General features: G+C 39.9%; 1 protein-coding gene across 5 annotated transcripts in view; it reads right to left on the bottom strand.

Annotated features, from left to right (window-relative positions):
* Positions 1-12,792, bottom strand: part of Sltm (SAFB like transcription modulator) — a 45,251-nt gene extending 32,459 nt beyond the window's left edge. For 3 of the 5 annotated variants that reach the window (XM_032911336.1, XM_032911334.1, XM_032911335.1), the window contains exon 1: positions 12,634-12,737. The gene's annotated coding sequence lies outside the window, so the exon portion shown is untranslated. Of the gene's footprint in view, positions 1-11,662; positions 11,751-12,633 lie in introns of all 5 variants that reach the window. The other 2 variants (XM_032911337.1, XM_032911338.1) reach the window with 1 other exon arrangement.
* Positions 12,793-13,047: the final 255 nt, after the last annotated feature.

The raw sequence follows: 13,047 nt of genomic DNA, 5'->3' as shown, positions 1-13,047 counted from the left end.
TCTCATTTACTCAAGGAACAGCGCGTGCCTGTGAGAATATATATATATATATATATATATATATATATATATATATATATATATATGTGTGTGTGTGTGTGTGTGTGTGTGTGTGTGTGTGTGTGTGTGTGTATATATGTATGTATACACATGTATGTATGTATATACATATATATTCTTTAAAAAAATATTTTCAAAGAGGAAAGGAGTTGAGACAGGGTCTCACTCTATAGCCCTAGCTAGCCTGGAACTCACTATGTAGTTCAGGCTGGCCTTACAATGGCAGTGATCCTCCTGCCTCAGCCTTCTAGTGATGGGGTTACAATGCATGAACTACCACCCTTGGTTTGACCTTCCTATTTAAAATACTGGTGTCTACATTTTAGGGAACATATAAACTTATAATGTACATAAAAAGTTACAATTATTTTTATCATAATTTTTCTTTTAGTGTTTTATCCAACAATCAAAAAGGCCTATGAGAAGCATGAAATCTAAATATAGAAATGACTTCAAGGGCAACCACTTCACAGTCCTTGTTCTTTAAAATCTACCAGTGCTGAAGAAAGTTCACAGCGAAGGTGCTGCTTTTCTGAAAACTGAATGCAAATGAGCTATTAAATTATTCTATTACGTTATAGAAGGGAATCTGTTAACAAAAATATCCAGGGCAGAGAGATGACTCAGCAGTTAACAGCACTTGCAGCTCTTGCACAGGACCCAGGTTGTAGTCTCGGTACCCACGTAGCACCTCACAACCATCTGCGACTACAGTTCTAAGGGACCTGAGCTCCTCTTATGCTGTGCACCAGTACAAGGCATGCGTGCAGTACACATACACACATGCAGGCCAACACACACATAAAAAATAATTTTTTTTTTAATTTTAAGAGGAAAAAATTTTAAAAACCTCAAGCCTGTATCCCTCTACAAATACACGCCCCCAAGTAACCTAGAGGACAAGGCTTAGAGAGAACTCCTTTAGTTGCTTCAAGGTACTTGCTTTTCGTAATTAAAATCTGTCTTACAATTTACAATGTACTTTTTAAAAATACTTTTTACCAGGCATGTTTGGGTACATGAGGCAGGCTCCACTGTTTTACAAAAGAGAAAAGGAGCTTAGAGGCCAAGTAGCGTGTTCCAAACCAGCAATATCATTTGCTAACCGCTCCTTTCCAGTGTGAGTCTCTAGGCCCACGAACAAGGCACTGATTGTTCTAGGGAGTGATTGATGCAGTTTACAGACAAGCACCCAGTAGGCTCACTCCAAGGCGAAGCCCACTCACTTTAGTTTACTTAAAGGAAGCTCAAATTACACTTCAACAAAAAGAACCAGCTGTTGTTGGCTGTTCGGAGGTTGTTTGTATTCTGATGTTAATTCTGCTTCCTCTCGGCTGCCTCTGCAGAGCAGGCCATCGTGTACTAAGGTGATCTCAGATGAACCTTCTCCCCATTTTAACTGGTCAGTAAAAGCTAGAGACTAGCCAGGACACTTCCGGAACAGCTAGTTTGCCCATCTAGTCTTTCAGACTGTTACAGGCAGGACTTCAGCTAAGCTGTGAACTTTTTTCAGCACATAGAGACTGGACAGCAAATGATACCAGCTAGCCTTCCTTTGACAAAACCAATTTTCCTACTTTCCTTTGGGCCCCTAGGAAAGAATTCTAAGCCCAATTCTGCAAGAAACAATCAAAAGATCATCACCCCAGTTCCTGAGGTTGGGGTGGACGGTTCTGGTTATTTTATGAATTATTGATATGTTGTCCTTTTAAGGGATAATTTGAAAATGTTCTACCTTTGGACAGGAAGAAAATTAGACAGCTTAGATTCAGGGAATTCTACCTTTCCTTTCCTCTTCTCTATCCTTCTTTCTTAGGTAAAGGAAGGGGGAGTGGAAAAGAAAAGGAGAAATATAGTAATAGTATATAAATTAGACAAACAGGGATAGGATATTAAATATACTCTTAAAGCATTGTATAGCTATAATCTTACATTAGTAGGAATCCTTATATTTAAAGCAAAATTGAAGATATAGTTTCTTACATTGGTCCAGCATTTATATATTGATACTGGTCTAAGGTTCCATTAGTATAAGTCTTTGTATATTGATACAAAACTTAAAATTAATAGTTACTCTTAGATAGGCATTGTGTCTATGCAACTCATTTAAAAATACAAGGCTTATTAGACCCAGTCCTTTTTTTTTTTTTTTTTTTTGTTCTTTTTTCCGAGCTGGGGACCGAACCTTGGGCCTTGCGCCCTAGGCAAGCTCTACCACTGAGCTAAATCCCAACCCCGACCCAGTCCTTTTAACAGCTGCTAGTACAAACTGTTTACGATGACCAAGTACTGCAAGTTAATAGATAGTGAAACTCATGGTTCTATTGGATTCTAACTCAGTTAATTACAATAAGTGTTTTCAAGATTCACTCAAAGTGAATAGATAATAATCAATGTTTGACAATTCAGTTATGCTATATAATCTTCAAAAACATCAAGAAATCCACAGAATATGGCATTTAATGTTATTTCATTATTAAGACAGTTTCTGACGATGAGACATGTCTGCTCCTGACAGTATTCCCATTCCACTTCAAAGAAAATATTGAGCATCATTACCCCCATATGGAGTTGCTCCAATTATGGCAAGCTAGCCATTGGGCAAGAATTGCCTTAATTCCATCTACAGACAAAATGCTGTCCAAAAAAAGGCAAACTGGATGCAGGATAGTCAACTGCTAAGCTCTGCCAAAACAGGGTAAGCTAGCCCTTCATAATTCCTGCTTCACTTAAATCTGTCAGATGGTTCTGGGCCAGAAGACTGAAGACAGATGCTCCAACATTTTAAGGACTATTGGGGACTGTCCAGGCAGTCAGATGTCTCTACAATTTACACTAACTTTGGAAGCTTTATCTTTGTGCTTCCTACATATTCAGGTTATACTTACTTCCTTCTGAGATCTCTGATGGGGGTAAAGACTAGTTACAGTCTCATAACTGAACTTTAGTTAACATGAAAGATGATGTGCTAGATTTGAAAAGATGTTTTTTCAGATGGTAATACAAGTTAAAATCAAACAAGACTGAGGTATGGAACTGTAAACTCTTTTAGTTAGGATAGGACTTTATCTTGATTGCCAAGTATAATGGACTGACATTATAAGTGTAATTCATACTTAATAGTTTTATTATTGCTTCAAAATAGCTCCTACTATATATTGTTTGTTACCATATGGGGAAGAACCTTTTTAATTGGACAAAAAGAGGAAAATGTTGTGGGTTGTCCTAATGCTAATTATATGCTGATGTTAACTCTGCTTCCTCAAGAGGGGTTGGCCTGACAAGCAGCCCATCATGTACTCAAGTAATGATCTGTAAACCTTCTCTCCATTTTAACTGGTCAATAAAGGCTAGAGCCTTGACTGGGCAGTGGAGGGGGAATGTAGAACTGGAGGATTGAAAATGGGTACAGATAGAGAGGCAGAAGAGTAAGAGAGGGGAGAGAGGACAGAAGAAGGGCAGGAGGGAGCCATGGTGGACCAGAACCATGAGGCCAGGGGAAACCACAAGTAGCAAGTGGGGTCTCATAGCTGGGGAATAAATTAATACAGTGAATGATTAATACTAGGCTTATAATTAACAATAAGTGGATTGTATGGTTTTTATGTGAGCTTACTGGGGTTGGAAATTCAAGCCATGCAGTAGTCACTGATGCTGCTCACATGCTTCCTGTTTGTTGTCCAGACTCTACAAGGAGTGCTTCTATAGTCGCATACACTTAATGCTTTTCAATCTACTACCTAATCTGAAGCACTCATTCCACAAACTAGAAAACTCAGGCTGAAGAGTGTATTTAAGCCAAGCTCAATTCCATTCCCAGAAGCCATTCAGGAGCTAAAATGTATCAAGTGCTAACTATTACTTCTCCTGTAGTAAAGGCTCCAAAGCCAAGTCTTTAAAAATGTAAGCTGAGTTGGGTGGTACTGGCGCACACCTTTGAACCTAGCACTCTTGAGGCAGAGGCAAGTGGATCACTGAGTTCAAGGGCAGTCTGACCTACAGAGGGAGTTCCAGGACAGCCAGGGCTACACAGGGAAACCCTGTTTTGAAAAACAACAAAAAACAAAACCAAAGAAGAAAACTGTGAAACTCACAACAATTAAGTAACTTGCACTAGGACACACAGTCAAGAAGAGGTAGTGGAGGATACAAAGAAAGCTCTAAGCTGTTTCTAGATGTCATTTTACACAAAAGCACTACTACTAGATGGTTACTATCTCCTTATAAACTTGAAAACTACAAGGACAAAATTAGGCAACACCACAGTGAGACTGCCGTACATAGCATTTGAGAAAACAGAAAATTCACTAGCTTTTGATCACTTTCATAATCTGTAACTCTGGGTTTATTTAACTAATGCTGAATTTGAAACTATATTGTAACTTTGTAACTGTTACCTCTATAAAAAGTTATTACCACTCTACACAAATACAACTAACCTGCATAAGTTACCACATGCACCATACAGGAGAAATCCCGGATTAGCACTGCAGCCAACAGGTGTTCCCGCAACTCCTGACTGATCATAACAGGCTAAGTCACAGGTTGGATACTAGTACGCCCAAGGTCTAGACTTCTACTAGGCCCAACTGGGATAAAGGTAAGAGGTAACATAGAAGTCAAAGTCTCCCGTTAACAAGGCTACACTAGCTTTAACTGATGCTATAAATATCTATAGGTTTTTGTACAGTCACAGATGGGAAAGGACTTCAAGAATAAATTCCAGTAAAACTACATTTAGCACACTTTATTCAGCTGGTAACCATTTCTGTCTATGCCACTGAACCCTGTGCTAGCAAGGCCCTACAGACATCTTCCTTTGTCCTTCAGGAAATCTGGAATGTACCACAGAAAGACAAACTGGCTCAAAGGAAAAAGGCATGCCGACAATGAAGGCTAACTCAAAGTAATGAAGATTGCACACATCACTTTTTAATGCTTTAGTCGGTAAACATTGTCCGAAAAAAAAATAGAAAGTGAAATATCACATCTTGAGCTAAGTAACTATTTTGAAATATATACACTTCATCAAAATGCTAATTTTTTTTTGTTTTGTTTTGTTTTCTTGCTTTTCAAGACAAGGTTTCTCTGTGTTGCCCTGGCTTGCCCTGGAACTCAGAGACCGCCCTGCTTCTGTCTCCCAAGTGCCAGATAAAGGTGTGCGCCACCAGGCCCAACTTTCAAAATGCTATTTAAGTAAAAAAACACATAAACCAAAGTTGACAAAACTGGAAACAGTCTGTGAATGACACTGTGTAGGCAATAATTTCTTAATAAAGCCTTGAGCCAACTCATGTCGAAGAACTACACACTGAGAGGCTTTGCATGAGTGAAGAGTACTCTAAGTGTCCCACTTACTAAGTTAGGCTTCTCTCACAATCATTAGAAATGTTTGCACCTATCTGGATATGGTGGCGCATGTCTTCGATCAGCACTTGAGAGGCAGAAGAAGGAGATAAATGAGTTCAAGGCCAGCTAAGTCTACAGAGTGACTTACAGGACAGCCAGGGCTACACAAAGAAACTGTCTCAAAATAGAAAAGAATATAAAAGTATTTGTTTAATTAAGTATATAAATGGTTACATCAAATAGGATAAATCTAGATTATAAAGAGCTGGCTTTTACCACAAAACTTTTAGTTTTCACAACTTATACATTTCAGAAATAGATATAAAGGTTCTTGGTTACAAACTGCTTTTTCTTCTCCAAAGATAAATTGGTCCTTATCAAGGTTTACAATCTTTAAATTCAGAAAAGGTTACAAAACAAAATCCACTTAAGTAGATTTTAAAGTAATTTTTCCAAGTAACTTTACCCTTTAAACAGAGACGTTACTATGAAATACAGATGAGGACAGAGTTATAAAGCTCAGTGGTGTAGCTCTGGCCTAACAGACATAGAGCCTTGAGTCCCATCCCTAGTTTAGGGAAAGGGAAGAAAGCTTAGTTACAAAATTTCTGTTGGAAAGAATATGGTTTCCAAATGATCATTGACATTTCCAGCCAAAACCTCCTCCCAAAATCATGCAGCAGCCTAGAACTTTTTTCATTATTTTATTTTATGTATCTGTGTATGAGCACATGCCCTGGTGCGTGAGTAACAGGAGTCAGTTTTCTCCATCCACCATAAGAGTCCCAGGGATCAAACTCAGGTTGTACAGTAGCAGACACCTTTACCACTGAACCACCTTGACAGCCCCAACATACAATATTTAAACCAGAAATCTTACCGTATGGCAACTACTGGCATGAGTTTTAGGTACTCTTATTTTATTTTACTTTATTCTTGAGATAGTCTCCCTATATAGCTCAGGATGGCCTCAAAATTAAACCCACTGTCCCCTTCCCAAGTTGGGATTACAGGGATACATCAAAACAAAACAAAAATAAAAACAAAACAAAACAAAAAAAAAAACCCAGTTATATTTTAGATTCTACTAATTAGCATTTTACAAATAGAACAAAATTTCTGAAAATCTTCGTACCCTCTCTTAAATATAAGTCACTGAATGAGTCTGATTTTTTAAAAACATAAATACACATATATTTATGCACATAGATGCATATGTGTTATATCAAAGGTGATTCACAATCATCAAAACAAATCAATATCCAAAGTATTTATCTTTAAAGTCTCCTAAATCTGTCATCTAAAGATAATTAGAAAGCGCAAGGCCCTGGGTTCGTGCAGCTCCGAAAAAAAAAAAAAAAAAAAAAAAAAAAAAAAAAAAAGATAATTAGAACAAACACCCAAGATTTTTGAAGTCGGTGAAAGGGCCAAGGTTATATAGATCAGGAGCAGAACACCTGCCTAGCATGTGTGAGGCCCCAGATTCTAGACTGACCCTAGCACAGAGAAAATAACTAAACAAGTACATATGCAAAATAGTAAGACTTAACTGGGTTCCTAATAGGCATGGCTAAGTTTATGGCTATCAACTAAAAACAGCTCTAGGGCTGGAAAGATGGCTCAGGGATTAAGAGTACAAGCTACTCCTGAAGAGGATGCAGGGTGGGACCGAGGGTGGCTCACAACTCTCCAGAATTCCAGCTTCAGGGGCTATAATGACTCTTCTGGCCTCTTTCAGGCACACAGGTACACAGTCACATACAAGAGGCAAAACACAAATAAAATAAAATAAATCTAAATAAAACTATTATGTATTTCTTAAGTTTTGCTTACATTTCAACACATCTGTGAGAATCAAACAAAAGCCATGTGAAAGGTTTTGGAGAATAAGGCATATAAAGCTAATAAGTAGAGCCACCCAGAAAAAGTACTACGGCCCTGGCTGCACATGAGAACCATCTGGCCGTTTTGGAAAAGACTGGTGTCTGCGCAAGAAAGCATGAAAACTAAGCCTCAAAGAACTGGGAACCTGGTGTCTGTTTCTGAAAACTCCAATGACTTTAGTGCAGAGTATAGACTACTTAGGTGATGGGTGTCACTAACGAACAAGACCAGAGTAAGGAAAATGAGAGGAAAGGGCTGGTTTTCAACCTATCATGTAGAAGCACGGTAACAGAGCACCAAGTGTATCATGTGCACTTATTTCAGTTGTTGAAAAAGAAACAACAGGCCTGAAGTGATGACTCACCTGTTGTTCTTCTAGAGAACCCAAGATGGGGGCTGAGAACCTTCAGTAACTGTTGGAGTGATGTTTTTGTGTACGGTAGTAGATTATCCTTCTATTACTCAAATGCTGGTTTCTGTGTATTGTCATTATTATGAAACACATACTCCCACCTTAAGTCTTTTGTAAATGCTGTTCTCCATCAGCTTCTGATTGGCCAACTAAAGAGCTGAACAGCCAATGGCTGGGCTGGAGAATTAAGGGAGAACCTTCTGGCCTGAAACAGGAGCTAAAATGAACAAGAGCCACAGGGCAGAATGTAGGCCAGAATAGTAGTATTGTCATGTTGGAATAGCTGAGAATCTGCACAACGATCGTGCCTAAAGCTTATAATAAATTTAAGTCTCTGTCATTATTCAGAGCTGGGGTGGGCATTGAAAGGCCATTTGGTTACATGTAACTCCAGATGCAGTAATAGTTCCAAGGCATCGAATGGCTTCTGACTTCTTCAATCATGCATGTGATGTACATGAAGACACTTAGGCAAAAACCCACAGAGACAAAATTTTACAAATCTTTAAAAAAATGTTAAGTAAAAAAAGAATACTTGAACAGAATGACATTCAAGATGGTAGGATTATGAGCTATTTTTGTCCTTTTATATTTTTCTGGATTATCTGATTAAAAAAACAAAAACATTCCACCTTTATGACCTGGAAAACACTAAACTACTATTCCAGCGTCAAAGGGCTGACACAGAGGCGACAAAGGCTGTGCAGCTTAGGATCTGCACAGTTCACTCCAGAAGCTGACAACACTGAGGTCCTCTCATTGTCAGAAGAATGGCTGATTAAATAAATCAATAATCTACATGAGCTCTAAGCCATTCAATCTTTTCATTAAAATCTCATGCCATCAACAGTACTAAGATTTCTTTTTTGAAATGCACATAGAATCAACAGTTTATTTTATGAGTTCATAAAACGGAAATAAACTCATAGCTTTCAGCATGTGACATAGAATCCCTAAGATGAGTGCCTTGGCAGCAAAGTGCTATCCTGGCACATACTGTGTTTGATATCGCAGCTGGAAAAGGTACAAGAATATCTTAGCGATAAACAATATGTTTAATGGCTGAGACAAATGAACTAGCTCTGTGAAATGAAAATGACATAGGATCCAGATACTAGATGACATTCCAGCAAGGGTCAGGAGGCTTTCCAATGCAGCTCCAGTTTAGTAACAAACAGAGCAGTGCAGTGAGCTGTGTGGTCTCAAAGCACACTTCACATAGTGTGTATATAAGAAGAAAGCACTGTGATCCTGAGACAACCTGACAGACTACAAATGCCTGTATAAATGCTTCCTACAAATATCCAAGTGAAACAGGCAGCAAGAAGTATTTTAGAAAGTAATAGTTACAAAGACAATAGCCTTCAAAATGTATTCAATAAACATTTGAGCACACATTACTTGCCTCTGGCCATTAGAGGTATAAAGATTATACCCTGGAACTTCACTGATATATATCACAGAGCTTTCAGTTTAGCAGGCACGGGAGAAGCAGCTGTGAAAATGTTGTGCTCACTGTACCTCTCACTCCAGTTTTGCCAGTGACTAACATCCGACACACTATAAAGCAGGTAGTGGGCAAAATGACCATGCACTGGGATTGAACTACTAGGAATGTGCTCTGTGGCTGTTATATCATCCTAGTTGGTAATTTTGGAAAGTTTCACAGAATAAAAATATAGTATTATCTGTGTTATTTTCTCACAAAAATATTAGGTTTCAGATGTTTATGCAAACCAAAAATCTATATTATACTTATTTCTATAGGGGGAAATCCTACAGTTTTTTAAAGCCTGTAAGCACTGAAAACTAGTTTCAATACCAATTAAGGTATTATATTTAATGCTGAACGGTGTACTGATTAAATACATAATTTGCTAAAGTTTAGTAGTAATTTTAAAGGTTGAAAATCTAAAAGAAAACAGATACAGTATCTCTGAAACAAGGCAGGAAGCATTAGCTCTACCTGTTTAACTGCTTTCTGAATACACACCCAAGTAATATGATAGTGACTCTCAACAGAAGCTTTCATCTGGTTACTTATTAAAAAGTTCCCAGGAAAGAGACTGTAAAAAACTGAGAACCAACCCAAGACATAAACTATTTGATATTAGCTACATGTTATTACAAATACCAGAGTCCTCTACAATGTAATCCACACCACGGACTTTTGTCCCTGTAGCTGTTCAGTTCTGTATTTAAGATTGTAAACTCCTTTTCCTCTAACCTGTCTGAGCACAGTCATTTAACATATTTTAGGTGGGGAAAAAGAGTGATAGGGATTGAACCCACGGCATGGCCCAGAGTCTTACCCCAAGACCGAACATACATTGTTTTTTAGTTTTTTACATATATATTTATTACATATATACACATGTATGTATCTATATACCCAGAGCTGTAAATATAAAACAAAAATTTCAAAACCAAACAATAAAAGCATGTGTGAACTGAATAAATCAGACGGCATGATCAGTGTTAAAACCAGTAACTTGAAACACAGCTTGTCAGCTCTCATAATACACCAAATAAATAATGTGAATCAGAAACCTATATAAAAACATGGTCATTCCTGACCATGACATACTTCTTTTTCATATAAAACAACTACTTCACCAGAAGCTTCCAAGGTAATAGGAATGTATCTCTCTAAATTAAAAGCCTCAGGTCTTCAAGACAACTTAGTTAATCTAAAATTGTAACGCCATACTGGCATTCCTATTGACCCAGGAAACCCTTACCCCTTTTTAATTTCTATCAGCACACACAGGGAACTCTTGAATCAAGAAATCTCAAATAGTTAGCTGACCAGGTCCTGAGACATAGTGTTTTAGATCAAAATTGAAGATTCTTTTCTACTAAAATTCAATCATCTGGGTTTTAGTTTGGTTTGGTTTTTTTGGGTTTTAGAGACAGGGTTTCTGTAGCCCTTGCTGTCTGGAACTTATTCTGTAGACCAGGCTGGCCCCCAACTGGATATCTGCCTGCCTCTGCCTCCCAAGTGCTTGGATTAAAAGTGTGTGCCACCACCACCTGGCCTATTTAATTATCTTATTCCCATTACAACTGTGATAGATCAAATATGGCAGTAAAGAAAGTTACGTTATTAACAAAATGACCCAGGAGTTCATGACATAATCTGCCTGGAAACTAAAGAGACCAGGCATCAGAGAGCTATTTGTCTACCCTCTGTCACAGTGCCTCATGAGAAGCAGTAATCTGCAACTATTCAAATATGATTATACTCACCAGATGTTTTTAAGAATAACTAATTCCCATTTATTATCAAAATACTCATTTGAAAATTACCTTTCACTATTCACACCAGATCATTCTGCCCTGGAAATACACAGAGCCCAATTTAAAAGTTACAACATTAAAAACCTTTACTATCCCCGTATCTTAAAACTTCTTTAAAGCTAATGAGTCCTGGGGTTTTTGCTTTTGTTAGTATGATCGATGGTCTTTTGAATTTCATTGAAAATTACTAGACTACATATTGGAATAAATGCGAAATAACCAGTATGTCAATTAAAACACTAAACATAAAGGTTACAGAACTTGGATATACTAGAGAACAGCAAAGAGCCAAGGAAAGGTCTGGTAGGAATTTCACCAAAACTCTGCCAATTGTGGGGCAAGGTAGACACGGATCAAACTGTATTTTAGTCTTCAGACATTCCTACTATGAAGGATCAGTATGCAATGTAACTTTGTACCTTTCTCCAGAACCAATAAAGAATATTCTCACTTTCTGGTCATCTTCAGCCGAATCTGAAAGGCCGCAAGTTACTCGGAGCCTGTTAACAGTAACTTTTCTTCCTTGACCCAAGAAGGCAGAGCGCCAGAGGGGAATAGCAAAGAGTAGCACTATACAAACAGGGCGAGTGGGACAGGAGCAGAGCCAAGTTAGATAACCAAAATATATTGTAAAATATGTTCAGAACTCGTAACAACCTTTGCCTTTGGTTGGTTTCTTGTTTGGAGTATCAGTTGAAACAGTTAATTCAATATTATCTGGATCGCCTCCTTCCTCTTCAATAGCCTACATTAGAAAGAGAAGTTAATATGCTACACAAACTATCTAAACTTATTTTATAAAAACTTAATGAAAATATATTAGCAAACCTCCAGCCTCAAGACATTAGAATTGCCAGTTATTTTACAAACCGACTTCACAAACGAGTAATTATGCTACACAGAAAGGGGTGGGGGTGGGGGTATTGAGTACTGAAATGTCATGGAACTTAGATTCCACCCAGGCGATGGTTACACGATACATATACTGAACAAGAACCTAAATATGTTTTATTACAGAAAAGTTTGTAGCTTCTTAAATAATGAAGAGTTTTCCTAACGTGTATTGCGTACACTTGTTACCCTCTCCGATTCCAAGGTTTCACGAGAATAAACCTGAAAGCTTAACAGGACTGAGAACGTGGATGATTACGCTGATGCAATCAGAAATTAAAAATTAAAAATAAATCAGTTAAAAACCTAATGGAAAAAAAGATGAACATTCCTCATCCACTCATCAACTCCCACTACCGATTTCTCCCAACAGGGTGAAGAAACGGTTGGGCACAATTAAACGGTAACTTCGGTCAAGTCAGCAAACTAACCATCGCCTCGGAGCCCGAGCGATGCACGCGCTCCGCACCGCCCGAAGGCCGGGGTACCCAGCGCCGCCCAGGGTCTGCAGCTCCACCCTCCGCAGGCCGCGGAGCCGACGGAGGGGGCGTCCCAGGGGAGGCAGGGGGCGCGACCGGCGGCAGCTCGCGAGGTTGCTGGAAAGCCAGGCTCCTCGCGGAGGCGCGGGCCTCGCGCGCCCGGCACGCACAGGCGCCACCCGGTCCGCCCCGACCGCGGAAGCGCAGCAGCTAAACGGCGCGGCCTACGCTGCCCTGCGCGCAGCGTCCGGGCCTCACCTGCTTCAGCCGGGAGACCAGTACCGTCTTGACCCCGTTGATGTCCAAGTTGCGGCGCTTCAGCTCGGACCTGAGGTCGATGACCCGCAGCTCGGTGATCTTCTTCCCTTCTGCCTGCCCTGAGGCGGCCGAGGCTACCACGGCCCCGGCAGCGGCAGCGGCAGCGGCAGCGGCAGCGGCAGCCATCTTGGGAAAGCAACGCGCTGCCGAGGCAGCGAGTGGGCTGCAGGGCGGCGGCGGCGGAGGAGGAGGCAGCGGCGGTGGAGGCGGTGGCCGCGGCAGCACCAACTTCCAACCCTGGCCCGGGCGGCCAGCGGCGCCGCGCTACGCTGCGCACAATGAGCCGCTGACCACGCCCCCCCGCGGGGACCACGCCCCCGACTCAGCTCCAGCGCAACCTGCAGCGGCACCCGG

Source organism: Rattus rattus, chromosome 8 (assembly GCF_011064425.1).
Source record: "Rattus rattus isolate New Zealand chromosome 8, Rrattus_CSIRO_v1, whole genome shotgun sequence".
NCBI lineage: Eukaryota > Metazoa > Chordata > Mammalia > Rodentia > Muridae > Rattus > Rattus rattus.
The sequence above is the reverse complement of the archived record's forward strand: the minus strand, read 5'-3'. Positions and strand labels throughout refer to the sequence as shown.